Raw genomic sequence first — 15044 nt, forward strand, 5'->3', positions numbered from 1 at the left:
TTTAGGGCGGGGGTGAAGAGGTTGGAGGTTGTTGTGGTGAGGGATTATTGGGGGGAGGGGGGTTGTTCATTCTGTTTTGTCTGGCGCAAAAATAAAACAGGAAGGGTGGCTCAACCGTGGCTTACAAAATAAATTAGGGATAGTATTAGATCGAAGGAGGAGAAATATAAAATGGCCAGAACAAGCAGCAAACCTAAGGATTGGGAGCAGTTTAGAATTCAGCAAAGGAGGGCAAAGGGATTGATTAAGGGGAAAATAGAGTATGAGAGTAAGCTTGCAGGGAACATAAAAACTGACTGTAAAAGCTTCTATAGATATGCGAAGAGAAAAAGATTAGTGAAGACCATGTCTCCCCTACAGTCAGAAACGGGGGAATTTATAATGAGGAACAAAGAAATTGCTGACCAATTAAATACATACTTTGGTTCTGTCTTCACAAAGGAGGACACAAATTACCTCCCAGAAATGTTGGGGAACATAGGGTCTAGTGAGAAGGAGGAACTGTATGAAATCAGCATTAATACGGAAATAGTGTTAGGGAAATTGATGGGATTGAGGGCCGATAAATCCCCAGAGCCTGATAATCTACATCCCAGAGTACTTCAGGAGGTGGCTCTAGAAACAGTAGATGCATTGCTGGTCATTTTTCAAAATTCTATAGACTCTGGAACAGTTCCAACGGATTGGATGGTAGCTGATGTAACCCCACTATTTAAAAAAGGAGATAGAGTGAAAACAGGGAATTATAGACCGGTCAGCCTGACGTCAGTAGTGGGGAAAATGCTAGAGTCCATTAAAAAAGATGTTATAGCAGAGCACTTGGAAAACAGTGACAGGATCGGACAAAGTCAACATGGATTTACGAAAGGGAAATCATGCTTGACAAATTTATTGGAATTTTTTGAGGATGTAACTAGTAGAATAGATAAGGAAGAACCAGTGGATGTGGTGTATTTGAACTATCAGAAGGCTTTCGATAAGGTCCCACATAACAGATTAGCATGCAAAATTAAAGCACGTGGGTTTGGGGGGTAAGGTACTGACATGGATAGAGAACTGGTTGGCAGACACGAACAAAGAGTAGGAGTGAATGGGTCTTTTTCCTAGTGGCAGGCAGTGACTAGTGAACTACCGCAGGAGTCAGTACTAGGACCCCAGCTATTCACAATATATATTAATGATATAGATGAGGGGATTAAATGTAATATATCTAAGTTTGCAGACGACACAAAGCTGGGTGGGAGTGTGAGCTGTGAGGAGGATGCAGACAAGCTCCAGTGTGATTTGGACAGGTTCAGCGAGTGGGCAAATACATGGCAGATGCAGTATAATGTGAATAAATGTGAGGTTATCCACTTTGGTGGCAAAAACAGGAATTATCTGAGCGGTGATACATTGGGAAAGGGGGAGGTGCAGCGAGACCTGGGTGTCCTTGTGCACCAGTCGCTGAAAGTAAGCATGATGCAGCAGGCAGTTAAGGCAAATGGTATATTGCGAGAGGATTCGAGTACAGGAGCAGGGATGTCGCTGCAATTATACAAGGCCTTGGTGAGACCACATCTGGAGTATTGTGTGCAGTTTTGGTCTCCTTATGTGAGGAAGGATGTTCTTGCAATGGAGGGAGTGCAGCGAAGGTTCACCAGACTGATTCCTGGGATGGCAGGACTGACGTATGAAGAGAGATTGGGTTGATTAGGCTTGTATTTGCTAGAGTTTAGAAGAATGAGAGAGGATCTCATAGAAACCTACAAAATTCTAACAGGACTGGACAGACTAGATGGAGGAAGGATGTTCCTGATGGCGGGGGAGTCCAGGACCAGGTGTCACAGTCTAACGATAAGGGGTAAGCCATTTAGGACAGATGAGGAGGGATTTCTTCACCCAGAGTGTGGAGAACCTGTGGAATTCTCTACCACAGAAAGCAGTTGAGGCCAAATCACTAAATATATTCAAGAAAGAGTTAGATATAGTTCATAGGGCTAAAGGGATCAAGGGATACGGGGAGAAAGCAGGAACAGAGTACTGAGTTTGGATGATCAGCCATGATCGTATTGAATGGCGGTGCAGGCTCAAAGGGCCGAATGGCCTACTCCTGCTCCGAAATATCTGTTTCCATGTTCTCACTTGGCCCCAGTTGGGGTGGTTAGTGTTGGGGGGTTGGGTGTATGTAGGGAAGGGCGGTATGAGTGGAAGTGCTGTGGTTAGGGTAGGAGGGCTTGGGATGTGAATCATTGTGGGGGGAGGGCTGAAGTTTATGGTCGAAAGGTTTAAATTCTTTCATAGAATGAGGGTATCGCTGGCTAGGCCAGCATTTAATGCCCATCAGAAAGTGGTGGTGAACTGCCTTCTTGAACCTCTGCAGTCCATGTGGGGTAGGTACACCCACAGTGCTGATAGGGAGTGCTGGTTAGGATTTATGCCAGAGGAGGTAGGGGTGGTTTAAGGAGGGGGTTGTGGTTCCTTGGGGGTTTTATTTGGCGCATTTAGTGAGGGGGTTTTATTGAGGAGGAGTTTAGGGGCAGGGGTTTTATTTGGGGGAGGGAGTTTAGGGGGCGATGGAGGAGGGCTCTGGGGGTACTGGGGGAGGAGGCGATGGAGGTACTGGGGGTGAGGGGATGGGGGGTGGGGGGTGAGGCGATGGGGGGTGAGGCGATGGGGGGTGGGGGGTGAGGGGATGGGGGGGTGAGGGGATGGGGGGGTGAGGGGATGGGGGGTGAGGGGATGGGGGGGTGAGGGGAATGCGGTGAGGGAATGGGATGATGGGGGATGCGGTGGGGGGTGGGGTGGGGGAGGTGAGGGGGGGACGGGGGGGACGGGGGGGGTGGGGGGGAGATGGGGACGGGCGGGGGGGGGAGATGGGGACGGGCGGGGGGGGGAGATGGGGACGGGCGGGGGGGGAGATGGGGACGGGCGGGGGAGAGATGGGGACGGGCGGACGGGCAGGGGGGGGGGGAGAGATGGGGACGGGCAGGGGGGGGGGAGAGATGGGGACGGGCAGGGGGGGGGGAGAGATGGGGACGGGCAGGGGGGGGGGAGAGATGGGGACGGGCAGGGGGGGGGGAGAGATGGGGACGGGCAGGGGGGGGGGAGAGATGGGGACGGGCGGGGGGGAGATGGGGACGGGCGGGGGGGGGGGGGAGATGGGGACGGGCGGGGGGGGGGGGGAGATGGGGACGGGGGGGGGGGGGGGGGGAGATGGGGACGGGGGGGAGATGGGGACGGGGGGGGGGGGGAGATGGGGACGGGGGGGGGAGATGGGGACGGGGGGGGGGATGGGGACGGGGGGGGGGGGGAGATGGGGACGGGCGGGGGGGGGGGGAGATGGGGACGGGGGGGGGGGGGGGGGGAGATGGGGACGGGGGGGGGGGGGAGATGGGGACGGGGGGGGGGGGGGAGATGGGGACGGGGGGGGGGAGATGGGGACGGGGGGGGGGATGGGGACGGGGGGGGGGGGGAGATGGGGACGGGGGGGGGGGGGAGATGGGGACGGGGGGGGGGGGAGATGGGGACGGGGGGGGGGGGAGATGGGGACGGGGGGACGGGGGGAGATGGGGACGGGGGGACGGGGGGAGATGGGGACGGGGGGGGGGGGGGAGATGGGGACGGGGGGGGGAGGGGAGATGGGGACGGGGGGGGGGGGAGATGGGGACGGGGGGGGGGGGGAGATGGGGACGGGGGGGGGGGGGGAGATGGGGACGGGGGGGGGGGGGAGATGGGGACGGGGGGGGGGGGGGAGATGGGGACGGGGGGGGGGTGGAGATGGGGACGGGGGGGGGGTGGAGATGGGGACGGGGGGGGGGTGGAGATGGGGACGGGGGGGGGGTGGAGATGGGGACGGGGGGGGGGTGGAGATGGGGACGAGGGGGGTGGAGATGGGGACGAGGGGGGGTGGAGATGGGGACGAGGGGGGGTGGAGATGGGGACGAGGGGGGGTGGAGATGGGGACGAGGGGGGGTGGAGATGGGGACGAGGGGGGGTGGAGATGGGGACGAGGGGGGGTGGAGATGGGGACGAGGGGGGGTGGAGATGGGGACGAGGGGGGTGGAGATGGGGACGAGGGGGGGTGGAGATGGGGACGAGGGGGGGTGGAGATGGGGACGAGGGGGGGTGGAGATGGGGACGAGGGGGGGTGGAGATGGGGACGAGGGGGGGTGGAGATGGGGACGAGGGGGGGTGGAGATGGGGACGAGGGGGGGTGGAGATGGGGACGAGGGGGGGTGGAGATGGGGACGAGGGGGGGTGGAGATGGGGACGAGGGGGGGTGGAGATGGGGACGAGGGGGGGTGGAGATGGGGACGAGGGGGGGTGGAGATGGGGACGAGGGGGGGTGGAGATGGGGACGAGGGGGGGTGGAGATGGGGACGAGGGGGGGTGGAGATGGGGACGAGGGGGGGTGGAGATGGGGACGAGGGGGGGTGGAGATGGGGACGAGGGGGGGTGGAGATGGGACGAGGGGGGGTGGAGATGGGGACGAGGGGGGGTGGAGATGGGGACGAGGGGGGGTGGAGATGGGGACGAGGGGGGGTGGAGATGGGGACGAGGGGGGGTGGAGATGGGGACGAGGGGGGGTGGAGATGGGGACGAGGGGGGGTGGAGATGGGGACGAGGGGGGGTGGAGATGGGGACGAGGGGGGGTGGAGATGGGGACGAGGGGGGGTGGAGATGGGGACGAGGGGGGGTGGAGATGGGGACGAGGGGGGGTGGAGATGGGGACGAGGGGGGGTGGAGATGGGGACGAGGGGGGGTGGAGATGGGGACGAGGGGGGGTGGAGATGGGGACGAGGGGGGTGGAGATGGGGACGAGGGGGGGTGGAGATGGGGACGAGGGGGGGTGGAGATGGGGACGAGGGGGGGTGGAGATGGGGACGAGGGGGGGTGGAGATGGGGACGAGGGGGGGTGGAGATGGGGACGAGGGGGGGGTGGAGATGGGGACGAGGGGGGGGTGGAGATGGGGACGAGGGGGGGTGGAGATGGGGACGAGGGGGGGTGGAGATGGGGACGAGGGGGGGTGGAGATGGGGACGAGGGGGGGTGGAGATGGGGACGAGGGGGGGTGGAGATGGGGACGAGGGGGGGTGGAGATGGGGACGAGGGGGGGTGGAGATGGGGACGAGGGGGGGTGGAGATGGGGACGAGGGGGGGTGGAGATGGGGACGAGGGGGGGTGGAGATGGGGACGAGGGGGGGTGGAGATGGGGACGAGGGGGGGTGGAGATGGGGACGAGGGGGGGTGGAGATGGGGACGAGGGGGGGTGGAGATGGGGACGAGGGGGGTGGAGATGGGGACGAGGGGGGGTGGAGATGGGGACGAGGGGGGGTGGAGATGGGGACGAGGGGGGGTGGAGATGGGGACGAGGGGGGGTGGAGATGGGGACGAGGGGGGGTGGAGATGGGGACGAGGGGGGGTGGAGATGGGGACGAGGGGGGGTGGAGATGGGGACGAGGGGGGGTGGAGATGGGGACGAGGGGGGGTGGAGATGGGGACGAGGGGGGGTGGAGATGGGGACGAGGGGGGGTGGAGATGGGGACGAGGGGGGGTGGAGATGGGGACGAGGGGGGGTGGAGATGGGGACGAGGGGGGGTGGAGATGGGGACGAGGGGGGTGGAGATGGGGACGAGGGGGGGTGGAGATGGGGACGAGGGGGGGTGGAGATGGGGACGAGGGGGGGTGGAGATGGGGACGAGGGGGGGTGGAGATGGGGACGAGGGGGGGTGGAGATGGGGACGAGGGGGGGTGGAGATGGGGACGAGGGGGGGTGGAGATGGGGACGAGGGGGGGTGGAGATGGGGACGAGGGGGGGTGGAGATGGGGACGAGGGGGGGTGGAGATGGGGACGAGGGGGGGTGGAGATGGGGACGAGGGGGGGTGGAGATGGGGACGAGGGGGGGTGGAGATGGGGACGAGGGGGGGTGGAGATGGGGACGAGGGGGGGTGGAGATGGGGACGAGGGGGGGTGGAGATGGGGACGAGGGGGGGTGGAGATGGGGACGAGGGGGGGTGGAGATGGGGACGAGGGGGGGTGGAGATGGGGACGAGGGGGGGTGGAGATGGGACGAGGGGGGGTGGAGATGGGGACGGGGGGGGGAAGAGATGGGGACGGGGGGGGGGAAGAGATGGGGACGGGGGGGGGGGAAGAGATGGGGACGGGGGGGGGGGAAGAGATGGGGACGGGGGGGGGGAAGAGATGGGGACGGGGGGGGGGAAGAGATGGGGACGGGGGGGGGGAAGAGATGGGGACGGGGGGGGGAGAAGAGATGGGGACGGGGGGGGGAAGAGATGGGGACGGGGGGGGGAAGAGATGGGGACGGGGGGGGGGAAGAGATGGGGACGGGGGGGGGGGGAAGAGATGGGGACGGGGGGGGGGGAAGAGATGGGGACGGGGGGGGGGAAGAGATGGGGACGGGGGGGGGGAAAGAGATGGGGACGGGGGGGGGAAGAGATGGGGACGGGGGGGGGGGAAGAGATGGGGACGGGGGGGGGGGAAGAGATGGGGACGGGGGGGGCAAGAGATGGGGACGGGGGGGGGAAGAGATGGGGACGGGGGGGGGGAAGAGATGGGGACGGGGGGGGGGGAAGAGATGGGGACGGGGGGGGGGAAGAGATGGGGACGGGGGGGGGGAAGAGATGGGGACGGGGGGGGGGGAAGAGATGGGGACGGGGGGGGGGAAGAGATGGGGACGGGGGGGGGGAAGAGATGGGGACGGGGGGGGGGAAGAGATGGGGACGGGGGGGGGGAAGAGATGGGGACGGGGGGGGGAAGAGATGGGGACGGGGGGGGGGAAGAGATGGGGACGGGGGGGGGGAAGAGATGGGGACGGGGGGGGGAAGAGATGGGGACGGGGGGGGGAAGAGATGGGGACGGGGGGGGGGAAGAGATGGGGACGGGGGGGGAAGAGATGGGGACGGGGGGGGAAGAGATGGGGACGGGGGGGGAAGAGATGGGGACGGGGGGGGAAGAGATGGGGACGGGGGGGGAAGAGATGGGGACGGGGGGGGAAGAGATGGGGACGGGGGGGGAAGAGATGGGGACGGGGGGGGAAGAGATGGGGACGGGGGGGGAAGAGATGGGGACGGGGGGGGAAGAGATGGGGACGGGGGGGGAAGAGATGGGGACGGGGGGGGAAGAGATGGGGACGGGGGGGGGAAGAGATGGGGACGGGGGGGGGAAGAGATGGGGACGGGGGGGGAAGAGATGGGGACGGGGGGGGAAGAGATGGGGACGGGGGGGGAAGAGATGGGGACGGGGGGGGAAGAGATGGGGACGGGGGGGGAAGAGATGGGGACGGGGGGGGGGGGAAAGAGATGGGGACGGGGGGGGGAAGAGATGGGGACGGGGGGGGGAAGAGATGGGGACGGGGGGGGGAAGAGATGGGGACGGGGGGGGGAAGAGATGGGGACGGGGGGGGGAAGAGATGGGGACGGGGGGGGAAGAGATGGGGACGGGGGGGGGAAGAGATGGGGACAGGGGGGGGAAGAGATGGGGACAGGGGGGGGAAGAGATGGGGACAGGGGGGGGAAGAGATGGGGACAGGGGGGGGAAGAGATGGGGACGGGGGGGGGGAAGAGATGGGGACGGGGGGGGGAAGAGATGGGGACGGGGGGGGGAAGAGATGGGGACGGGGGGGGGGGAAGAGATGGGGACGGGGGGGGGAAGAGATGGGGACGGGGGGGGGGAAGAGATGGGGACGGGGGGGGGGGAAGAGATGGGGACGGGGGGGGGAAGAGATGGGGACGGGGGGGGGGGGAGAAGAGATGGGGACGGGGGGGGGGGGAGAAGAGATGGGGACGGGGGGGGGGGGAGAAGAGATGGGGACGGGGGGGGGGGGAGAAGAGATGGGGACGGGGGGGGGGAGAAGAGATGGGGACGGGGGGGGGGGAGAAGAGATGGGGACGGGGGGGGGGGAGAAGAGATGGGGACGGGGGGGGGGGAAGAGATGGGGACGGGGGGGGGGGAGGAAGAGATGGGGACGGGGGGGGGGGAAGAGATGGGGACGGGGAAGAGATGGGGACAGGGGGGGGGGGGGAAGAGATGTGGAAGGGGGGGGGGAAGAGATGTGGACGGGGGGGGGGGGGAAGAGATGGGGACGGGGGGGGGCAAGAGATGGGGACGGGGGGAGGCGGGAAGAGATGGGGACGGGGGGAGGCGGGAAGAGATGGGGACGGGGGGAGGCGGGGGAGATGGGGACGGGGGGAGGCGGGGGGAGATGGGGACGGGGGGAGGCGGGGGGAGATGGGGACGGGGGGAGGCGGGGGGAGATGGGGACGGGGGGTGGGGGGAGATGGGGACGGGGGGTGGGGGGAGATGGGGACGGGGGGTGGGGGGAGATGGGGACGGGGGGTGGGGGGAGATGGGGACGGGGGGTGGGGGGAGATGGGGACGGGGGGTGGGGGGAGATGGGGACGGGGGGTGGGGGGAGATGGGGACGGGGGGGGGGGAGATGGGGACGGGGGGGGGGGGGAGATGGGGACGGGGGGGGGGGAGATGGGGACGGGGGGGGGGGGAGATGGGGACGTGGGGGGGGGGGGGAGATGGGAGGGAGATGGGGACGGGGGGGGGGGGGGAGATGGGGACGGGGGGGGGGGGGGGAGATGGGGGGGGGGGGGGGGGAGATGGGGACGGGGGGGGGGGGAGATGGGGACGGGGGGGGGGGGGGAGATGGGGACGGGGGGGGGGGGGGAGATGGGGACGGGGGGGGAGATGGGGACGCGGGGGGGGGAGATGGGGACGCGGGGGGGGGAGATGGGGACGCGGGGGGGGGAGATGGGGACGCGGGGGGGGGAGATGGGGACGCGGGGGGGGGAGATGGGGACGCGGGGGGGGGAGATGGGGACGCGGGGGGGGGAGATGGGGACGCGGGGGGGGGAGATGGGGACGCGGGGGGGGGGAGATGGGGACGCGGGGGGGGGGGAGATGTGGGACGCGGGGGGGGGGAGATGGGGACGCGGGGGGGGGGAGATGGGACGCGGGGGGGGGGGAGATGGGGACGGGGGGGGGGGAGATGGGGACGGGGGGGGGGGAGATGGGGACGGGGGGGGGGGGAGATGGGGACGGGGGGTGAGATGGGGACGGGGGGTGAGATGGGGACGGGGGGGGGGGGGTGAGATGGGGACGGGGGGGGGGGGGGGAAGAGATGGGGACCGGGGGGGGGGGGAGAGATGGGGACCGGGGGGGGGGGGGGGAGAGATGGGGACGGGGGGGGGGGTGGAGATGGGGACGGGGGGGGTGGAGATGGGGACGGGGGGGTTGGAGATGGGGACGGGGGGGGGTGGAGATGGGGACGGGGGGGGGTGGAGATGGGGACGGGGGGGGGTGGAGATGGGGACGGGGGGGGGGGGAGATGGGGACGTGGGGGGGGGGGAGATGGGGACGTGGGGGGGGGGGGAGATGGGGACGGGGGGGGGGGGAGATGGGGACGGGGGGGGGGGGAGATGGGGACGGGGGGGGCGGAGATGGGGACGGGGGGGGCGGAGATGGGGACGGGGGGGGCGGAGATGGGGACGGGGGGGGGGGGGGGAGATGGGGACGGGGGGGGGGGGAGATGGGGACGGGGACGGGGGGGGGGAGATGGGGACGGGGGGGGGGGGAGATGGGGACGGGGGGGGGAAGATGGGGACGGGGGGGGGGGAGATGGGGACGGGGGGGGGGGGGGAGATGGGGACGGGGGGGGGGGGGGAGATGGGGACGGGGGGGGGGGGGAGATGGGGACGGGGGGGGGGGGGGAGATGGGGACGGGGGGGGGGGGAGATGGGGACGGGGGGGGGGGGAGATGGGGACGGGGGGGGGGGGAGATGGGGACGGGGGGGGGGGGAGATGGGGACGGGGGGGGGGGAGATGGGGACGGGGGGGGGGGGGGAGATGGGGACGGGGGGGGGGGGAGACGGGGACGGGGGGGGGGGAGACGGGGACGGGGGGGGGGAGACGGGAACGGGGGGGGGGGGACGGGGACGGGGGGGGGGGGAGAGATGGGGACAGGGGGGGGAAGAGATGGGGACGGGGGGGGAAGAGATGGGGACGGGGGGGGGAAGAGATGGGGACGGGGGGGGGAAGAGATGGGGACGGGGGGGGGGGAAGAGATGGGGACGGGGGGGGGGGAAGAGATGGGGACGGGGGGGGGGAAGAGATGGGGACGGGGGGGGGGGAAGAGATGGGGACAGGGGGGGGAAGAGATGGGGACAGGGGGGGGAAGAGATGGGGACAGGGGGGGGAAGAGATGGGGACGGGGGGGGGAAGAGATGGGGACGGGGGGGGGAAGAGATGGGGACGGGGGGGGGAAGAGATGGGGACGGGGGGGGGAAGAGATGGGGACGGGGGGGGGGGAAGAGATGGGGACGGGGGGGGGGAAGAGATGGGGACGGGGGGGGGGGAAGAGATGGGGACGGGGGGGGGGAAGAGATGGGGACGGGGGGGGGGGAAGAGATGGGGACGGGGGGGGGGAAGAGATGGGGACGGGGGGGGGGGGAGAAGAGATGGGGACGGGGGGGGGGGGGGAGAAGAGATGGGACGGGGGGGGGGGAGAAGAGATGGGGACGGGGGGGGGGAGAAGAGATGGGGACGGGGGGGGGGGAGAAGAGATGGGGACGGGGGGGGGGGAGAAGAGATGGGGACGGGGGGGGGGGGAAGAGATGGGGACGGTGGGGGGGGAGGAAGAGATGGGGACGGGGGGGGGGGAAGAGATGGGGACGGGGAAGAGATGGGACAGGGGGGGGGGGGGAAGAGATGTGGAAGGGGGGGGGGAAGAGATGTGGACGGGGGGGGGGGGAAGAGATGGGGACGGGGGGGGGCAAGAGATGGGGACGGGGGGAGGCGGGAAGAGATGGGGACGGGGGGAGGCGGGAAGAGATGGGGACGGGGGGAGGCGGGGGGAGATGGGGACGGGGGGAGGCGGGGGGAGATGGGGACGGGGGGAGGCGGGGGGAGATGGGGACGGGGGGAGGCGGGGGAGATGGGGACGGGGGGTGGGGGGAGATGGGGACAGGGGGTGGGGGGAGATGGGGACGGGGGGTGGGGGGAGATGGGGACGGGGGGTGGGGGGAGATGGGGACGGGGGGTGGGGGAGATGGGGACGGGGGGTGGGGGGAGATGGGGACGGGGGGTGGGGGGAGATGGGGACGGGGGGGGGGGGGAGATGGGGACGGGGGGGGGGGGGGAGATGGGGACGGGGGGGGGGGAGATGGGGACGGGGGGGGGGGGAGATGGGGACGTGGGGGGGGGGGAGATGGGGAGGGAGATGGGGACGGGGGGGGGGGGGGAGATGGGGACGGGGGGGGGGGGGGAGATGGGGGGGGGGGGGGGGAGATGGGGACGGGGGGGGGGGGGAGATGGGGACGGGGGGGGGGGGGGAGATGGGGACGGGGGGGGGGGGGGGAGATGGGGACGGGGGGGGAGATGGGGACGCGGGGGGGGGAGATGGGGACGCGGGGGGGGGAGATGGGGACGCGGGGGGGGGAGATGGGGACGCGGGGGGGGGAGATGGGGACGCGGGGGGGGGGAGATGGGGACGCGGGGGGGGGAGATGGGGACGCGGGGGGGGGGAGATGGGGACGCGGGGGGGGGGGAGATGGGGACGCGGGGGGGGGGGAGATGGGGACGCGGGGGGGGGGAGATGGGGACGCGGGGGGGGGGAGATGGGGACGCGGGGGGGGGGAGATGGGACGGGGGGGGGGAGATGGGGACGGGGGGGGGAGATGGGGACGGGGGGGGGGGAGATGGGGACGGGGGGTGAGATGGGGACGGGGGGTGAGATGGGGACGGGGGGGGGGGGTGAGATGGGGACGGGGGGGGGGGGGGGAAGAGATGGGGACCGGGGGGGGGGGAGAGATGGGGACCGGGGGGGGGGGGGGGGGGGGAGAGATGGGGACGGGGGGGGGGTGGAGATGGGGACGGGGGGGGGTGGAGATGGGGACGGGGGGGGGTGGAGATGGGGACGGGGGGGGGTGGAGATGGGGACGGGGGGGGGTGGAGATGGGGACGGGGGGGGGTGGAGATGGGGACGGGGGGGGGTGGAGATGGGGACGGGGGGGGGGTGGAGATGGGGACGGGGGGGGGGGGAGATGGGGACGTGGGGGGGGGGGAGATGGGACGTGGGGGGGGGGGAGATGGGGACGTGGGGGGGGGGGGAGATGGGGACGGGGGGGGGGGAGATGGGGACGGGGGGGGGGGGAGATGGGGACGGGGGGGGCGGAGATGGGGACGGGGGGGGCGGAGATGGGGACGGGGGGGGGGGGGGGGAGATGGGGACGGGGGGGGGGAGATGGGGACGGGGACGGGGGGGGGGGAGATGGGGACGGGGGGGGGGGGAGATGGGGACGGGGGGGGGGAAGATGGGGACGGGGGGGGGGGAGATGGGGACGGGGGGGGGGGGAGATGGGGACGGGGGGGGGGGGGGGAGATGGGGACGGGGGGGGGGGGAGATGGGGACGGGGGGGGGGGGGGAGATGGGGACGGGGGGGGGGGAGATGGGGACGGGGGGGGGGGGGGGAGATGGGGACGGGGGGGGGGGGAGATGGGGACGGGGGGGGGGGAGATGGGGACGGGGGGGGGGAGATGGGGACGGGGGGGGGGGGGGAGATGGGGACGGGGGGGGGGGGAGACGGGGACGGGGGGGGGGGAGACGGGGACGGGGGGGGGGAGACGGGAACGGGGGGGGGGGGGACGGGGACGGGGGGGGGGAGACGGGAACGGGGGGGGGGGGGGAGACGGGGACGGGGGGGGGGGGAGACGGGGACGGGGGGGGGGGAGAGACGGGGACGGGGGAGACGGGGACGGGGACGGGGGGGGGGGAAACGGGGACGGGGACGAGGGGGAGACGGGGACGAGGGGGGGTGGAGACGGGGACGAGGGGGGGTGGAGACGGGGACGAGGGGGGGTGGAGACGGGGACGAGGGGGGGTGGAGACGGGGACGAGGGGGGGGTGGAGACGGGGACGAGGGGGGGTGGAGACGGGGACGAGGGGGGGTGGAGACGGGGACGAGGGGGGGTGGAGACGGGGACGAGGGGGGGTGGAGACGGGGACGAGGGGGGGTGGAGACGGGGACGAGGGGGGGTGGAGACGGGGACGAGGGGGGGTGGAGACGGGGACGAGGGGGGGTGGAGACGGGGACGAGGGGGGGTGGAGACGGGGACGAGGGGGGGTGGAGACGGGGACGAGGGGGGGTGGAGACGGGGACGAGGGGGGGTGGAGACGGGGACGAGGGGGGGTGGAGACGGGGACGAGGGGGGGTGGAGATGGGGACGGGGGGGGGGGGGAGAGATGGGGGCGGGGGGGGGGAAAGAGATGGGGACGGGGGGGGGGGGGAAAAGAGATGGGGGCGGGGGGGGAAGAGATGGGGACGGGGGGGGGGGGAAGAGATGGGGACGGGGGGGGGGGGAAGAGATGGGGACGGGGGGGGGGAAGAGATGGGGACGGGGGGGGGGAAGAGATGGGGACGGGGGGGGGAAAGAGAAGGGGACGGGGGGGGGGAAAGAGATGGGGACAGGGGGGGGGAAAGAGATGGGGACGGGGGGGGGGGAGAGAAGAGATGGGGACGGGGGGGGGGGGGAAGGGACGGGGGGGGGGAAGAGACGGGGGGGGGGAAGAGATGGGGACGGGGGGGTGGGGAAGAGATGGGGACGGGGGGGGGGGAAGAGATGGGGACGGGGGGGGGGGGAAGAGATGGGGACGGGGGGGGGGGAAGAGATGTGGACGGGGGGGGGGAAGAGATGGGGACGGGGGGGGGGAAGAGATGGGGACGGGGGGGGGGGAAGAGATGGGGACGGGGGGGGGGGAAGAGATGGGGACGGGGAGGGGGAGAAGAGATGGGGACGGGGGGGGGAGAAGAGATGGGGACGGGGGGGGGGGAAGAGATGGGGACGGGGGGGGGGGGAAGAGATGGGGACGGGGGGGGGAAGGGAGATGGGGACAGGGGGGGGTGGGAGATGGGGACGGGGGGATGGGGGTGGAGATGGGGTGACGGGGGGGTGGAGATGGGGTGACGGGGGGGTGGAGATGGGTGACGGGGGGGTGGAGATGGGGTGACGGGGGGGTGGAGATGGGGTGACGGGGGGTGGAGATGGGGTGACGGGGGGGTGGAGATGGGGTGACGGGGGGGTGGAGATGGGGTGACGGGGGGGGTGGAGATGGGGTGACGGGGGGGTGGAGATGGGGTGACGGGGGGGTGGAGATGGGTGACGGGGGGGTGGAGATGGGGTGACGGGGGGGTGGAGATGGGGTGACGGGGGGGTGGAGATGGGGTGACGGGGGGTGGAGATGGGGTGACGGGGGGGTGGAGATGGGGTGACGGGGGGGTGGAGATGGGGTGACGGGGGGGTGGAGATGGGGTGACGGGGGGGTGGAGATGGGGTGACGGGGGGGTGGAGATGGGGTGACGGGGGGGGGTGGGAGATGGGGTGACGGGGGGTGGAGATGGGGTGACGGGGGGGTGGAGATGGGGTGACGGGGGGGTGGAGATGGGGTGACGGGGGGTGGAGATGGGGTGACGGGGGGGTGGAGATGGGGTGACGGGGGGGTGGAGATGGGGTGACGGGGGGGTGGAGATGGGGTGACGGGGGGGTGGAGATGGGGTGACGGGGGGGTGGAGATGGGGTGACGGGGGGGTGGAGATGGGGTGACGGGGGGGTGGAGATGGGGTGACGGGGGGGTGGAGATGGGGTGACGGGGGGGTGGAGATGGGGTGACGGGGGGGTGGAGATGGGGTGACGGGGGGGTGGAGATGGGGTGACGGGGGGGTGGAGATGGGGTGACGGGGGGGGTGGAGATGGGGTGACGGGGGGGTGGAGATGGGGTGACGGGGGGGTGGAGATGGGGTGACGGGGGGGTGGAGATGGGGTGACGGGGGGGTGGAGATGGGGTGACGGGGGGGTGGAGATGGGGTGACGGGGGGGTGGAGATGGGGTGACGGGGGGGTGGAGATGGGGTGACGGGGGGGTGGAGATGGGGTGACGGGGGGGTGGAGATGGGGTGACGGGGGGGTGGAGATGGGGTGACGGGGGGGTGGAGATGGGGTGACGGGGGGGTGGAGATGGGGTGACGGGGGGGTGGAGATGA

This window comes from Heterodontus francisci, chromosome 9 (assembly GCF_036365525.1).
Source record: "Heterodontus francisci isolate sHetFra1 chromosome 9, sHetFra1.hap1, whole genome shotgun sequence".
NCBI classification, from domain to species: Eukaryota; Metazoa; Chordata; class Chondrichthyes; order Heterodontiformes; family Heterodontidae; genus Heterodontus; species Heterodontus francisci.